At 37.8% G+C, this 17,381-nt stretch overlaps 1 long non-coding RNA gene across 1 annotated transcript in view; it reads left to right on the top strand.

Annotated features, from left to right (window-relative positions):
• The window catches only part of LOC307181605, a 343,554-nt gene that overhangs the window by 295,997 nt on the left and 30,176 nt on the right, over positions 1 to 17,381 (top strand). The window lies entirely within an intron of this gene.

Below are 17,381 nucleotides of genomic sequence, written 5' to 3' on the forward strand. Positions count from 1 at the left end.
CTGTTATGTAGAGACTTCAGCACAAATTTCCCTCGATTTTATACATTTCCCAAAAAGGCCGACTGTGAAATATTTGCAGTGTCGCAGTTTCCTTCCTTTCGATATTTATTTTTCCCTCAGAGGAATACATTTCCATGATGACATGTAACTACTACTTGGGCTCATGTGATGTATCACTCAGAAAACCTTTCTAAGCCTTAATAACATTTTCACTTCCGTTTGCTATTGTGGTGTATGGTGCTGACACACTCGGAAAGTTTGTGGTCTTTCCCAGCACCTGCTTTTTTTCAAATATGCAATTGAATTTTTCACAGTTGAACTCTAACATTTCTCTCCTAACTGAGCGAAGTTTTACAACACATTTGAAATATTTCTGAGCCTGGGCATATGTTCCTGTTTATCCAACACGAAGCTGAGGCCTCCTTGAACTTTCATCTCCTGATAATGTTCCTCGTATTTTAACATCATAACACTCTAAGATTGGAACTGTTTGGAGGCTTTTGTGCTTTCCAAAGGCTTTTCTCCTTTTTCTCTCCTCCGTGTTTCTCGTCTCTCATTTTAAGCAGCTGTGCAAGGGCTGCAGTAGCAGAGTGTATCGGTGGTCAGTGCCAATAAACCTTTGGTATGTACCCTCTGTTTTCTCAGTGGGGAATTTTCTAAGAATCTTTATCTTACACATATTTAAAATCCTACGAGACCTTCTGGAGAGTTCCAGTACACCATCGTGGGTGTCAGAAGCCCAATCTATGCCAAACGTCTTTGCTCCTGAGTTGAGCCCCTTCAGTTTTTCTTCTCAGATGCATTTCCAGCCCCCTGTTTGTTCTATTTCTCATGTGTTGCTTCCCATAGGTAATGAGAGACTAGCGTAACAAAGCCTCATCTCCATTAGGAAATGGAATGATGTGGTTACAGGTTGGATATACTAAAATACTAAACCTCATCTGGAATCTGTCAGGTTTGACTTTTTATCTTTTGTGAGGTTTGTTTTTTTTTTAAAGAAAAGTCTGGCTCAGAGAAACCTGAAAATGACTTTCTTTGGCTTTTTAACACCTTCTTCACACACCACAAGAATATTATCCAGAATGCATTTGGCCCCCTGTCTGCCATGAAACCTTGGTGAGATATTTCTCTGGAGTTCCTCCAAAGCTGGAGGAGCCCACATGGCATCCTTTTACACCTCTAGGAAAGAAAGAAGGTATTCAGACTACATTTATTGGCTGATTTCTTGGTTGGCTCCAAAATACCAGCTTTATTTGAGCATTGGTACCTTATGCTAGGAAAATATTACCTTCTCAGTCCCTCTTTTTAGATAAAGTTTGACATATTCTTCACCTTTTTTTATCTTCTCCTACCTCTTCTCATGATAGGGCATAATAAGTCTCTCACATGAGTTCTAAGGGAATGGATAAAGTGATAAAGTGTTTTGAGACACAGTAATTATTTGGGCCGCACAAAAGCAAAACTTTAGCATTGTTGTCCAAAAGATTAGCACCTCCGATTTTAACAAAATTTACAATTGCAGCATCTCATGTGAGCAGATTTTTATTTCAGCCTAATGTTGTCTGCACTATTAATTATCTTTGAGTTCTTCATAAAAAGAACAATTTGTAAATCCAAGATATCATTATAATTATGTTTTTGTCTTCCTTGAAATTTACTTAAGTGATTGGGCAAAGATGGACTTCTCAGTAATTCTTTTTCTTCATCTGTATTTAAAAGCTTAATTTTTCTATATGTCTTTTATCCATGATTGTATTTTCAAAGACGAAAGTAGCAATGAATTAATTTGTTTGGTATAGATATGCTGACTAAATAATTGGGTCATCTGGATCTGGAATCTACTCTAGGGCCTAAAATACTTGACTGAACTGTCTAAGACTTCCTGAATTTTTTTTTTTTTTTTTTTTTGGCTGTGCCATGCAGCTTATGGCCCCGAACCCAGGCACCCCTGGCAGTGGAAGTGTGGAGTCCCAACCGCTGGACTGCCAGGGAATTCCCTGAAATTTTTAATTAGAAAGACGAGACAGTCAATTTTATTTCCCAGGAGATCCAACGCGGCAGAAAAATCTAATCATGAGGAAGTTTTGTCCTTAGTTTGGTTGTCTGAAAGAATAATGTGTTCCTAACTAGGAGTCAGATCAACTTACATAACTTAGAAAATCTACACAAACATTCTCCAGATGTGTGGTCAATGGTCATGTGAGGCAGAGAAATCTATTTACTCCCTTTAGTATTCAGTATATTCTGTACTTCTCCTGAGTTCTTTTTTCTTTGTTTTGTTTTGTTTTTTTAATTAATTTTTATTGGAGTACAGTTGATTTACAATATTGTGTTAGTTTCTGCTGTACAGCAAAGTGAATCAGTTATACATATACATATATCCACTCTTTTTTAGATTCTCTGCCCATATAGGTCATTACAGAGTATTGATTAGAGTTCCTGGTGCTATATAGTAGGTTTTTATTAGTTATCTATTTTATATATGTGTATATGTCAATCCCAATCTCCCAATTTATCCCTCTTGCATTCCCTTTCCCCTTGATAACCGTAAGTTTGTTTTCTACATCTGTGACTATTTCTGTTGTCTCCTAAGTTTTTGATAGACTGAGTTATGTTTTGAATCAAAGATTTTAGAAAGATTTATTAGAAATGGTTAAAGGTCTACATTTCCATTTTTTGCATAATCATTTAGGGACCATCACATAACTGATTCTCCTTCTGCTGATCTTTCTGTTTTCTAATTCATTTGTCACACATTTGTTATGCACTTATTCATTCAGCTATTATCTCTCAAAAGCCTAGAAGGTTCAACACAAATTAGTCTTTTAAATAACTGCCAAGTTAATTGAGTATTTTAATTGAATATGAGTATTTAGCTTTACTTTTTCTTGTAATTCACATAACCTGTGTATCATTGGCAACTTCCAAGAGCTTTTAATTACAGTATAATACCTGTGTGCTATAAAACCACTGACTATGTGTACCATACTTCTGTGCACAAAATTAATAAGTATACCAGAAATATATGAAAGTCTACTAATGCAAATAATCTTACTGAAAATAAAGTCAAAAGGTGTGCCTCAGAGATATTGTGGGTTCAGTTCTAGACCACCACAATAAAGTGAATATCACAAAAGAGTCACATGAATTTTTTGGTTTCCAAGTGCATATAAAAGTTATAGACTGTAGTCCAGTAAGTATGCAGTAGCAGTATGTCAAAAAACGCAATGTGCATACTTTAAATCAAAACTACTTTATTGCTAAAAACTGCTAACCATAATCTGAGGCTTCAGCAAGATGTAGTCTTTTTGCTGGCGGTGGGTCTTGCCTTGATATCGATGGCTGATGGTTGATCAGGGTGGTGGTTACTGAAGATTGGGGTGGCCATGGCAATTTCTTCAAATAAGACAGTGGTGAAGTTTGCCTCATCAATTGACTTCCTTTTATGAATGGTCTCTCTGTAGCACGCAATGCAGTTTGATAGCATTTTAGGCACAGTAGAACTTTCAAAATTGGAGTCAGTCCTCTCAAACACTGCCACTGCTTTATCAACTAAGTCTTTGTAATATTCTAAAGCTTTTGCTGTCACTTCAACAATCTTCACAGCATCTTCACCAGGAGTACGTTCCATCTCGTGAAACTACTTTCTTTGTTCATCCATAAGAAGCAACTCCTTATCCCTTAAAATTTTATCACGAGATTTCAGCAATTCGCATCTTCAGGCTCCACTTTGAATTCAGTGACTTCCTCCACTGAAGTCTTGAACTCCTCAAAGCCATCTATGCAGGATGGAATCAACTACTTCCAAATTCTTGTTAATGTTGATATTTTGACCTCTTCCCATTAATCCTGAATGTCCTTAATGGTATCTAAAGTTGTGAAGCTTTCCAGAAGGTTTTCAATTTACTTTGCCCAGATTCATCAGAGGAATCACTCTGGCAGCTATAGCCTTACAAAATGTATTTCTTAAATAATAAGACTTGAAGTTGAAATTACTCCTTGATGAATGGGCTGAAGAATAGATATTATGTTAGCAGGCATAAAGACAACATGAATCTTGTGGTACATCTCCGTCAGAGCTCTTCGGTGACTAGATGCATTGCCAATGAGCCGTAGCATTTTGAAAGGAATCTTTTCTCTCAGCAGTAGGTCTCACAGTGGGCTTAAAATATTCAGTAAACCATGTTGTAAACAGATGTGCTATCATCCAGACTTTATTGTTCCATTTAGAGGGCATAAGCTGAGTATATTTGGCATAATTTTTTTTTTTTTTTTTTTTTTTTTTTGCAGTACGCGGGCCCCTCACTGTTGTGGCCTCTCCCGTTGCGGAGCACAGGCTCCGGACGCGCAGGCTCAGCGGCCACAGCTCACGGGCCCAGCCGCTCCGCGGCATGTGGGATCTTCCCGGACCGGGGCACGAACCCGTGTCCCCTGCATCGGCAGGCGGACTCTCAACCACTGCGCCACCAGGGAAGCCCTGGCATAATTCTTAAGGGCCCTAAGATTTTCAGAATGGTAAATGAACGTTGGCTTCAACTTAAAGTCCCCAGCTGCATTAGCCCCTAGCAAGAGAGCCAGCCTGTCCTTTGAAGCTTTGAAGCCAGGCATTGGCTCCTCATCTCTAACTATGAAAGTCCTCGATGGCATCAGCCGCCAGTATAAGGCTGTTTTATCCACATTGAAAATCTACTGTTTAGTGTAGCCACCTTCATCCATTATCTTAGCTTGATCTTCCGAATAACTTGCTACAGCTTCCGCATCAGCACTTGCTGCTTTACCTTGCCTTTTTATGTCATGAAGATGGCTTCTGGCTTCTTTCCTTAAACCTTGTGAACCACTTTCTGGTAGCTTCAGACTTTTCTTCTGTAGCTTCCTTACCTCTTTCAGCCTTCCTAGAATTGAAGAGAGTTAGGGCCTTGCTGTGGATTAGGCTTTGGCTTAAGGGGATGTGTGGCTGATATGATCTTCTGTCCAGACCACTACAACTGTCTCCACATCAGGAATCAGGCTGTCTCGCTTTCCTATCATTTGTGTGTTCACTGGAGCAGCACTTCTAATTTCTTTCAAGAACTTTTCCTTTGCGTTCACAACTTGGCTAACTGTTAAGCACAAGAGACCTAGCTTTTGGCCTATCTTGACATTCCACATCCTTCCCTCACTAAGCTTAATCATTTCCAGTTTTTGATTTAAAGTGAGAGACATGCAACTCTTCCTTTCACTTGAACACTTAGAGGCCCTTGTAGGGTTATTAACTGGCCTAATTTCAATATTGTTGTGTCTCAGGGGATAGAGAGGCATGAGGAGAGGGAAAGGGACTGGAAAGTGGCTGATGGGTAAGCTATCCAAACATAAGCAACATTTATCAGTTAAGTTCACTGTCTTACATGGGCACAGTTTGTGGTGCCCCAAAACAATTACAATAGTAGTATCAAAGATCACTGACCACAGATCACCATAACAAATATAGTAATAATGAAAAAGTGAAATATTGCAAAAATTACCAAAATGTGGCTTAGGGACACAAAGTGAGCAAATGCTGTTGGAAAAATAGCACCTAGAAACTTACTCTACATTGGGTTGCTATAAACCTTCAACTTGTGAAAATGCAGTATCTGTGAAGCACAATAAAACAAGGTATGCCTGTACATGAAAACTGAGAAAGGAATCAGAATTAAGAATTGAAGAGTGAAGTAGTCATAGGGCAACAACACTAGTGTTTAACTGAAACTAGCATTGTTTTCAATTAAACATTTCAGTTAAACAGAGGTCAAAAAATTATTTTAATTTTAATTATAATGTACAGCACAAATGTCAAAATGATTCCTAAGAGAAAGCACCAAATGTTCAAAATAATGTTTTAGTCTCAAGTAGGTGAAGCTAAACATTTACACTGTATTAACAAAATGATGAAGGGCAGGGGGTGGGTGGGGAGAAAGAAGTAGAAGTTTGTTAAATGCCTTATCTTAAAGAAATGTTCTACAGATGAGTTGTTTATTTTTACTCTTATTAATTTTCAAGTTATAAGAGTAGTTATGTTTGTTATACATATCACTTGAAAATAGCTTCTATTTACTGATTTAATTTTTTTTTCTCTGTACCTACTTTTTGTTTTTCCAGTATTTCTGAAATGAGACAGTTTATAAGGACTTATTTCAGCTATTACTTGGATATATTCTGCAAAATGAAATTCTAATAGTGCTTTCTCTAAGTACATGAAACTTTGAATTTTTATTCAATCAGGATTCAATGATGAAATCTAAAACCAAAATTTAATTTGTATTTTCCCCCAAGAATCTGTTGTTAAAGCTGCCAATTATAAGTAAAATAGTCAAATAGACTAACAAATGAAGAATGAAGAGGAATAATGTATGGATCAAGGACGATTGTACATGTTGGTTTTGTCTGTGGTATTATTGAGACTTACCAACATGGGGGAAAATGAATCTCACTGGGGTGCTAAGTTATCATTAAACCAGAGGAAGAAGGAGGAGGCCTGGCTAGTCTCTGCTGAAAGATTTAGTCAGGGTATGTGTGGAAGCACATGGGAAAGAGTGTCAAGAGATGGGTCACCAGCAAGCCTATATTCCCGACTGAGGCCCAGAATGTCTTCTAGAGATTGCCCTAACTCCCCCAGATTCAGTTTATGGGTTTAAAAGTTAGCTTCCTCTTGTCCACATATCACAGGTACTCTAAATGAGTACTGAGCTGGAGGATAGGCTACCTAAGCTGCTCTTGAGTCATCTCTTAACTAATGATAGGAAGGAAATGAACACTATCTAGGAAAGTACAAAATGAGCATAATGGCAAGCAATGATGTGCCTTTTGCTGAAGCAGTAACTTCACTGGGCTCGGAAAGGATATGAGGAAATCCTTGGGGAAAAAAACACGTTTCAAGAATCTTAAGTAAGCCAGCAATTCCACATGCATATGGCCATTTTATTTTTAAAGAGACAAAAAAAAAAAAAAAAAAAGAGGAACTGCCCTTTCAAATATATGAAGCAATTGGATTCTTCGTATACAATACCACTTTTAAAAAAAGTATCTTTATTTACATGTATTAGGAACAATAACGAAAAGCTTAAAAGTAGAGTGCTTAAAAATGAGTTGAAGAATATTCTTGACACATTTGAGGTTGCCTAATCATGCTTTTGAAATATTTTGAAATGATATAGGCAATGTAAAAATGAAAGTCTTCATTTTTTTTGGAAAAACTGTATCAAATATGTTTTTAAAAGAACATTTCTGCCTATTTGAGAACTTCTTGCATTTTATTACCAGACCAAATATGAAAAAATACAAACTAACTCCAACTTATCGATTAATTCAAAAATTCAGGTTTTGGGGGTTTTTTGGCTGTGCTCCACGGCTTGTGGGAATCCTCGTTCCCTAACCAGGGACTGAACCTGGGCCCTCGGCAGCAAAAGTGTGGAGTCCCAACCACTGGACCACCAGGGAATTCCCAAAAATTCAGTAATATTTTTATCATTAACTATGAAACGTGCTGAGGTTCTACCCTCGTGAAGCTGGCATGGCAACTATAACAAAACAATCCCTAAAGTTAAAAATCTACCTCAAAAGGAAAGTATCCAAAATGATGGTACTTGTGCTAGGGTGATCAGTTTATGGGTGATCTTTTCCCCTTTTTTATTTTCTCAGTTTCGTGTAATGTGAATATTATCCTTAAGGTACCACTGATTGAGATCAGTGTGCTAATAGGTGCTTTATAAACATTGTCTCATTAATCTTAGTGATTAATAACAATCCCTATTTTACACTTGTAGAAACTACAGCTTAAAAAATTAAAAATCATACCTCAAGCACTTATCATGGAGTAATTTGAAACCTAGTTGGTTTTACCTCGAATGCTCACAACCACTATGAAATTTTAGCAAATCACAGAACCTTTCAAGCAATATTTATTTCCCTTGAATACGATATAATATGTTAAAAGATAAAGTAAGAGAAAATTTTCCTGGACTTGAACTTTGTAAATTAAAATGTTTTTGTGAGAAACATAGCAATTCTTTATTTTCTTTAAATCAACTCGATGTCCAACTCTTCCCTTCCCATTGGGCTGCTGGGCAGCTCATTCATCATTCTTTAAGCTCTTCCTCTTCAAGGTTGCACCAGGGATCCAATATTATAAACAAGTTTCAAGGGGTTCTTGAGATCTATGGATATTGGTTATCTGTTTCCACTGGTTAGTACTGAAATGTCCATTGTCCAAGCCACTCATTCCATTCAGGTCTGGGTAACTCTACAGCTTTTTTGATTATGTTTTAGGCATAGAGGTCTTTGGAGAGACTGGAAACTTGTAGCCATTCTTCTGTGGGGTCTTGTAATCTCTTTGGGGCATTGTCAGAGAACAGGAAGTAGGTCACTTGCCCACCCCACTCCCTACCAAAACAGCTGTAAAATGTAAAACCTCTGTTGGTGTTGTATGAAACCATCATTTTCCCCAAACATTTGCTAATCCTTGTGAGAGGTAAGAAAGGGTTAACTTGTCCAAAACTGATCTCCCGTAGATTGGCTTCCCAAAGAGAGCTGGGCTTCTGCAAAGCTCCATGGAAACTGGCTATGACCTATGTTTAAGGCCACCAATACTTGGCAGTCTCAAGGCTTGGACCCCAGTTGCTCACTCCATCATGCCAGTTGAGGGGCCACTGCTTCAACTATGAAAGCACGGGGGCAGATTCTTTGCTGACTTGCCACTATGTGCACCTATCAGACTCCCAAGAAAGGGCATTCCTTCCAACTGTGAACACCAAACTGGCAGCTTAGAACTGTAGCAAAGGTTCTGCATATGATGTTGCTATTGAAACTTGGTTTTTAATCCCTGCAGAGAAGGGGTTGGCCTTTCTCAATCCCGCTGCATAAAAGCATCATAGCCCAAGGATCTGAGTTGTTTTCCTAGACCCCAGAGTTGGGCTCTACTAGATTGCTGTGAGGTGTTCCAGGGTACCTGCTCCTGTCCCTTGAAAGTTTCCCAGGAAAAGCTGCTCAAGAGAGCCTGGCATGTGAAGTGTGTGGCCACTTGAACCTGTTTACACAATATTTTGACATCATCAAATTAAAAAAAATTTCATTGCTAACCTGAAGGGTATAAAATGATATATATTGTGCTTTTAATATCCATTCCCTTGGCTATTAATGGACTGAATGTCTTTCCTTATGTTTATTGATCATTTTTGTTTCCTCCTCTGTGAAATTCTTGTTCAGTCTTTGCCTTTTTCTTATTAATTGGTAGAAGTTTACTGAAAACCAATCTTTCGTTTCTTATATGTGGTTCAAACCTTCTTGCCCATTGTTTCTCTTCTAACTTTATTTATGTTATCTGTGTTTGCAAAGAATTTACATTTTCACTCCTGATTTTTTCCAAGCTTTGATACCATATTTTCTTTCTTTCTTTTTAAATCTGATCTTATTTATTTGTTACTCTTAGAAAATCTTATTTTTGACTTGACTCAGACTAGCATAGAAGCTCTTAGAGAGAGTAGCCTCTGTCTCTTGGAAATGTTCCTGGCATTTCTCCTTGGTCTTCCATTCTCTTGATCAAAAGTTTAGCGTATTCTTCAACCTCTTCCTTCTTTTTATTAGTAAGCTGTTTCTTCAGAGCAGTGTGTAGAATGCATGGAGTAACAGGACATAGAATTTGGGCACTCTGGTTCTGGGTTTCTTAATTTCTTTGTGCAGTGATTTTCTAACAGCATCTTGATGGACATCATCTTTTTAGAGAGATTGAAAACTTTACAGATGCTTTTAGCCTTTTGGGGCCTAAGCAATGAGGCACAGCAGTATCCTTTCAGGAATTTCCTACTCTCCCTTTTAAAAAATAACCAAGTTAAGAACACTCAAATTACCATTTCTTTCTCCTATTCTCCTTGGTCTATCACAGGAAAACCCCCTACTCAGTAGCAGATGAACATGACCATGGATCAGGACACACTGGATCATAGGGAAACCTTGTTTGTCATTCCCACCACTGATTCAAGCCACATAACCCTTCCACTTTTCACTCAGAGCATCATCAGCAACTTCTGTGTCCATAGGCTTCTTAACAAAGGTATGAAGTTTTTGTTCATTGTCTATTTCAGTGAGTTTCTGGCGGCTAGTGACTGGGAAGAAGATACCTATCTTCATCCTGAAGGAGCTGCTTTTCCTCTGAGATGCCTTGTGAAAGAGGGAGCCAATCTTATATTTCTAAGTATGTGTTGGACATCTTTCAAAATGAAGTCGTCTTACCTTTCTCTTATGACCTCTCCTTCCAAACTTTTCTGTCTTGCATGATCCCAAACTACTGTTGTACATAATGACTTGAAACAAAGTCAATTTTGACTTATTTTCCCTTTTTTTTTTTTTTTTTTAACCTTTAGGCCCTTTCTAAAGACAATAAGTCAAAACACATTTGATGCCAAACAAACACACCACGATGTTACTCCTTTGGCTTTTTTTCAAAGTTGGTAGAGAAAATATTTTATTGTTATTTTTCTTGCAACATGTTCCCTGGGTTCTAAGTTCAGTTGGGGAAGAAAAATGCTTATGCAAATAAACTATCATGTGCCAGTTTTTAGTGAATGAAAGCTATACTGTAAAATGTTTCTATGATTACTTAATATGCAAATAAACTCCTGTATTTACCTTTCCAAAAGAAGGGGTTCTTGGCAAGCCTCCTTTCTTGACCTTTTAATAGAACAGTGTTGTGAGTATGAAGGTGCTCTGGAAAGGGCCAGCACTCACTGTAGCTTTTTCTCCTGGCTCCCCGTTTTCCTATGTGGTTACCTCCAGTCCCATCTATGGGAATTTCTGTGAAAATTTACTATATGTTACCTTTCTACATGAGGCATACAACCATCAAAATTTTATTTCTCAGTAGCCAACTAGGTAGAAGAAAAATCAGCTGTGATTGTAATTTTAATGCAGCAGAATTTACATTGTTTCCAGGCTGTCTGCCAATTTGTTATTTAGGAAAGTTAACCCAGATGCAGCTTAATCAGTTTGTCTTTTTATTTTAATCATAAAATATTCTCTTGTCAAGATCAGATGAAGGGTAATAATATCCCCTTAATGGTTTTGCACACCAGACAGGAGTCAGTCCCTAACTTCAGTGAATAGGAACCAGCTGGAGGTCCTAATGGGTCCTTCTCTGCCCCCACCCATGGTCTAATGCAGTCACATTCTCTCCTCTCCCATCCAACCTGTTTCTGTTGGCTTCAGCAAATCCATCAGTAGCTGGGGTATGTGGCCTCTTGACCAAATAGCTTGGGAAGCAAAATCTGACCTCATTGTGATACGTCTTCCCCTGACCCATAAAAGTTTTCATTATATTAAAAGTATCTTGGGATTTCCCTGGTGGCTCAGTGGTTTAGAATCTGCCTGCCAATGCAGGGGACATGGGTTTGAGCCCTGGTCCGGGAAGATCCCACATACCACGGAGCAGCTAAGCCCATGCACCGCAACTACTGAGCCTACAATCTAGAGCCCATGAGCCACAACTACTGAGCCTGCGCCTAGAGCCCATGCTCCGCAACAAAGAGAAGCCACAACAATGAGAAGCCCACACACCTCAACGAAGAGTAGCCCCCGCTTGCTACAACTAGAGAAAGTCTGGGAGCAGCAACAAAGACGCAACACAGCCATAAATAAATAAATAAATTTACTTTAAAAAGAGTGTCTTGATGAATAGATTTGAATCTTACACTCTCACAGAACATTGGGATCACAACTTATGTTGCACAATTTACAAAGCTGGTTCCTGAAGCCATCACATTTTACGTTCTATCATGTTTCTGTCAGTTAAAATGTGTGTGTGCGTGTGTGTATGCAAAACACTAGAACATTGTGATATCATACTGGAATACCAGAAGTTTGTTGTGAGACAGGGTAATGTTGTGGCCCCTGCTCCCAGGTGTCCACCTAGAAATGAGACTGTAGCGGCATTGATAAGCCGAGTGTGTAATGCAAAAATCAAGAGACAGAATAGGTCCCAAACACGTTGATTATTTTCCCGTAAAAGAATAAAAGCTTCAGGGTCCATTTTATATCCTCTACCAAAATATAAATGCTACAACTCATTCCACGTTCCTTTCTTCACTACCAGTCCTCACACCCTTCCACCAGCCCCACCATAGCAGGTAATTATATGATGTGTGTGTCCTGGATCTGTTTGCTCTCACACCCCTTCCCTGCCCTCCCCCTGCTCTGCTCTGTGTCAAGAGGCAGCTCTGGTTCCCATGCTTTTCAGACTGGATTGTGGAGGGGGCAATAGGGAGGAATAAGCCAGGGTATCTCTCTTCCTCCTTCCCTGCCAGCAGCTTTATGAATCCAACTCTTGGCAGGTGGGCCAAACTATGGTTCCAGCTTCCACTAGTGCTGGGAACACTGCCTTTGCCTTTTATCCCGTCAGTTGTGGGCGAGGGTGGCTTTCTGCTGTTGTTAATCTTTGGGTTGCCCCAGTGTCCCTTGTTTGGTGTCTCAGCTCTTTCATCACCCACGGAATCAATTTTCTGCATTAAAGTCTCTTTAACTACTCAGGTGGTTTCTGTTTCCTGACTAGACTTTGATGATACACATAATTTCCTCAGTACATATGAAATAACCTTTCAGACTTTTTTTTTCTAAATCTCTATAAAGACTGAAAATTATTCAGTCACCCACAGAGGGCAAATCCAAAAATAAAACTGCCAAGGGGGAAGCCCAAGAATGTGCAACTTTTTAATTTACTCTGATACATCTGTTGACTTGCTCTATTTAGAATATATTTATTTAAATTAAATATTTCCTCATTAAAGATGATGTAGAAAATGAATCTCCACTTTAATAAATTTCAAGAAGTTGAAATATTGCTTTTTACCTATTCGTATCATTTCTCTGGTTAAACTTTACTGATGGTTAGATTTTTACTTTTACAAAGAGAATTATTTCAGTAGTTTGTGGAGAAGGAAAAATCAGCATATAACATTTTGCATTACTTTTCTCTGGTTAACTGCTACAAAATGTGAACCTAGTAACAGTAAAAGTAGCTTCCAAGGTTTCCCACTTAATTTCAAACTGAAGCAATGACTTAGAGTAGAGCCCTTTCATCTTTCTTCTATTTGACATTAAATATTGACTTTCAGTAAATTGCATCTTGACATTATTCCTCTGTTTTTCAGTGTAAGATGACAGACATTTTTATAAAATAAGAAATAATATTTGTTGTGTATATGTGTGTGTGTTTGTCTGTGCACATCTGTGTGTCACACTTTCTGTTTGTTGCTGTATATTCCCCCTGAAAAAAATGGTGAGAGTTCCAAGGAAAAAAAGGCACTGATAAGGAAGAGTTAGATATGACATTGTAATAAAAATAGTTAGAATCTGAAATACCTTTTGTAACCATTTAAATGGCTTCCATTCTCCCTTTTCCTTTATTTCTAAAACAAAAACTCTAAGCCTAGTTTTTTTTTTGTTTTTTTAAACATCTTTATTAGAGTATAACTGCTTTACAAAGGTGTGTTAGTTTCTGCTTTATAACAAAGTGAATCAGCTATACATATACATATATCCCCATATCTCCTCCCTCTTGTGTCTCCCTCCCTCCCACCCTCCCTATCCCACCCCTCCAGGCTGTCACAAAACACCTAGCTGATCTCCCGGAGCTATGCGGCTGCTTCCCACTAGCTATTTTACATTTGGTAGTGTGTATATGTCCATGCCACTCTCTCACTTCGTCCCAGCTTACCCTTCCCCCTCCCCGTGTCCTGAAGTCCATTCTCTAGTAGGTCTGCATCTTTATTCCTGTCCTTTTTTTTTTTTTTAGATTCCATATATATGTGTTAGCATAAGGTATTTGTTTTTCTTTTTCTGACTTTCTTCACTCTGAATGACAGAGTGACAAATAACTCCATTTCATTTCTTTTTATGGCTGAGAAGATGTGGCACATATAGACAATGGAATAAGCCTAGTTTTTAATTGCCACATTGCTTTTATCAATGTTGAAAGCACATGCCAGGTACCAAATGCCTGCCGTGGGCTGTATGTTTTACTTGCCTGGTTCTAATCATTATTAGCAAGTTAGACATTTTTACTCTCATTTTACAGATGGAAAAACTGAGACTCAGATGTAAATTAATCACTCAGCATACAGAATTTAGGCAGGAAACTCAGGATTCAAGACAATGTAGTACTCTTTTATTTCACTGAATTACTTCTCTGTGAAAGAAGGAAAGCAAATTAAAAACATTTCTGAGCCATTTATTTATGCATAGGACTCTGTTAGGATTTTTTGAAAACTTTAAAGTTGAAAATATTGACTCTACTCAACAGAGCTTACAATTTAATTTGAGAAATAAAGTGTCCCAGATCATGAACAGTAACAGAATAAATGGCAATCCAGACTATGACCATGAGAGTGTCAGAATAGTGTGGATAAAAAAAAAAACCTCTGGAGTATTAGGGTCATGTTAATCAGGGGTGTTTTCTTTGAAGGATTAAATTATGAAAGGTTCAAAAGATAACAGAAGATGCAAAGTACTGAAAGAGAGAGGGAGAGGATTGGTTTGATTGAACCAAGTTAATAAATAATGAGTAAAAGAAATAGGAAACAAAATAGATAAGTTTTAAAAACTAATCTGACTTCACCAGGGCAATTAGGTAAGAAAAAGACATAAAAGACATCCAGATTGAAAAGAATAAAATAGGAATAAACTTAACAAAAGAAGTACAAAAGTTGCACTCTGAAAACTATAAAACATTTTTGAAAGAAATTTAAGAATACTTGAATAATTGGAAAGACATCCCATATTCATGGATCAGAAGACAATATTGTTAAAATAGCACTATCCCTGAAATTGATCTACAAACTCAGTGTAATCTCTACTGAAATCTAGCTGGCATCTTTGCAGAAATTGACAAGCTGACCCTAAAATTCATATGGAAATTCAAGGGATCTAGAACAAGCAAAAAAAAAAAAAAAAATCTTGGTAAAGGAGAATAAGGTTGAAGGATTCACATTTACTGATTTCAAAAGTATTACAAAGCTATAGTAGTCAAGACTGTGTGGTACTGCCACAAGGATAGACATATAGATCAATGGAACAGAACTGATAGTCCAGAAATAAACTCTCATGTTTATAAACAATTGATTTTTGACAGGGTACGAAGACAATTCAATGAGGAAAGAATATTCATTCAACAAATGGTGCTGGGACAACTGGTCACACAGACCACATGGTTCTCTATTGTCTTTCTCTTGGCCCAGTTTACACATTTCTCATACCTGCTTTGTGTCTGTAAGCATTTGATTTTTCAACCTTGATCAAGTCCAACCATTCACCCAGTGCTTGAATTCTGCCTACCATTTCCCCGAAAAGAGGTTCTAGCATATGCTTGAGTATGTCTTATGGCAGGGATCTCCCTTACATTGAGCTCCATTACTTAAACCAGTAGTTCTGGGCTTCCCTGGTGGCGCAGGGGTTGAGAGTCCGCCTGCTGATGCAGGGGACACGGGTTCGTGCCCCGGTCCGGGAAGATCCCACATGCCACGGAGCAGCTGGGCCGTGAGCCATGGCAGCTGAGCCTGTGCGTCTGGAGCCTGTGCGTCTGGAGCCTGTGCGTCCGGAGCCTGTGCTCCGCAAAGGGAGAGGCCATGGCAGCGAGAGGCCCGTGTACTGCAAAAAAAAAAAAAAAAAAAAAATCAGTAGTTCTTTACAGGGAGAATTTTTAAGTGATGTGATCATTTTTATTTTTCATAGCAAATAGAGGATGATGTTATTTAGAGGGTGTGGGTGGACAGAGATGGTAGATGTCCCACTATGCATGTGTCAGTTTTACACAGTAGAGAGTTAATGGTACATGACTTTCAAATTTTTGAAATTTGAAATTAATACTTGTGTAGGGGGAAAATCATTTACAATTATTTGAGAGACTAGAAAATAATTTTACCTATTACAACAAAGTTTCTTCCTTACAGTTATAAACTCAAATTTCCAGGAATGCAGTACTGTTTATATCAAGGGAATATTGCACTATGTTTTCTCAGTGATATTCGCCATTTCAGAAAATCACATCAAGAAAACAGTGCCACTCATTATAATTGAGTCATCTATATAACTTACCAGTGTCAGTTGGCCCACATAGCTGCCACATGCAAATATATAACAAAGGAAACCTGAGACTCCTTTTAACAGACTTAGAATTAAAAATTGTTAAATTAGTGAAGATACACAAGATACAGGGATCTTGTTGAATTTTATTAATAAAGATTGTTTTTATATTTTATGTTATTGCCATCACATACATTTAAAAAATTTTGTGAATAACAATGATAAATCTAGATTATAAAAGTTACATATTGGAATTATTTATTTTGAGGATTGTCTGTTTTTGCCAGTGTACATAGATTCTCTGTCATAGTTTTTCACTGGTTTCTTGTATTACTGCTTCTTTTTGCAGTGCACCCTCCATCCCCCATAGCTTAGCAAAGGATATGATCTCCTGGGTCTTTCTAAGTGCCAGAGACTGATAGCGAGCCTCAACATGTGGAGGAATTCAAGGCAGGAGATATGTTTTCAGAGATACTTTGTCACTATCCCATCATAACACTGGGAATTATTTTGACATTGCGCTTATAAATAAGGCTTATCTTGTTCGTGCTAATATCATACTTCATCATTTTCTCTGTTTCCAAAGTCTGTAATTTGTCTTGGCATGTTATCCTTATTTCAATTAAGATTATTTCCCTCTTTTTCTTATAGACAAATAAGTCTGGTCTGTTAGGACTTATTTTTAGTTTAGTGACCATCGGTATCTCCACTCTTTTATCTTCTGAATTTCTTGTGATGATGGGTTTCTGATCATGTTACTCTGCTACTCAAAGACCTCCTATATATATACTGAATGTATATGTATATGTATATATATGTATATATAATGTACATACTGCATATAATATATAATACATATATATATAAATGTATATATTATACCTCTTACTCTTCCTCATTTTTTCCCTGAATTAAGTCCAAATCCCTTATTATTTCACTCATGACTTTCTTGATTCTGATCTCCCAGTATCATTTGCATCAATCTCCTATGCACAGGCTTTGCTTATGCCACGTGGGTGGTTTGCAACTCCCTGAATCCATTCATAGATTTCCAGATCTTCACACTTTTGTTCAGGCAATTCCATTTGCCTGGAATGACCTCTTCATGTCTGTGGGCATCTTTGCTACCCTTCAAATGCACATTCAATTGTTGTTCCTTCTGAACTTTTGCTTGAGCCCCAATCTGATTAACATCTCCCTCCACTGAGTTCTGAAGCCCCTTTTTACTTTTACAGGACTTAGATGACATCACATATATACTGCATATTTTTAATTTCCTTTACAAAATCCAAGTTCCTTGG

This window comes from Stenella coeruleoalba (assembly GCF_951394435.1).
Source record: "Stenella coeruleoalba genome assembly, chromosome: 2".
Taxonomy (NCBI): Eukaryota; Metazoa; Chordata; class Mammalia; order Artiodactyla; family Delphinidae; genus Stenella; species Stenella coeruleoalba.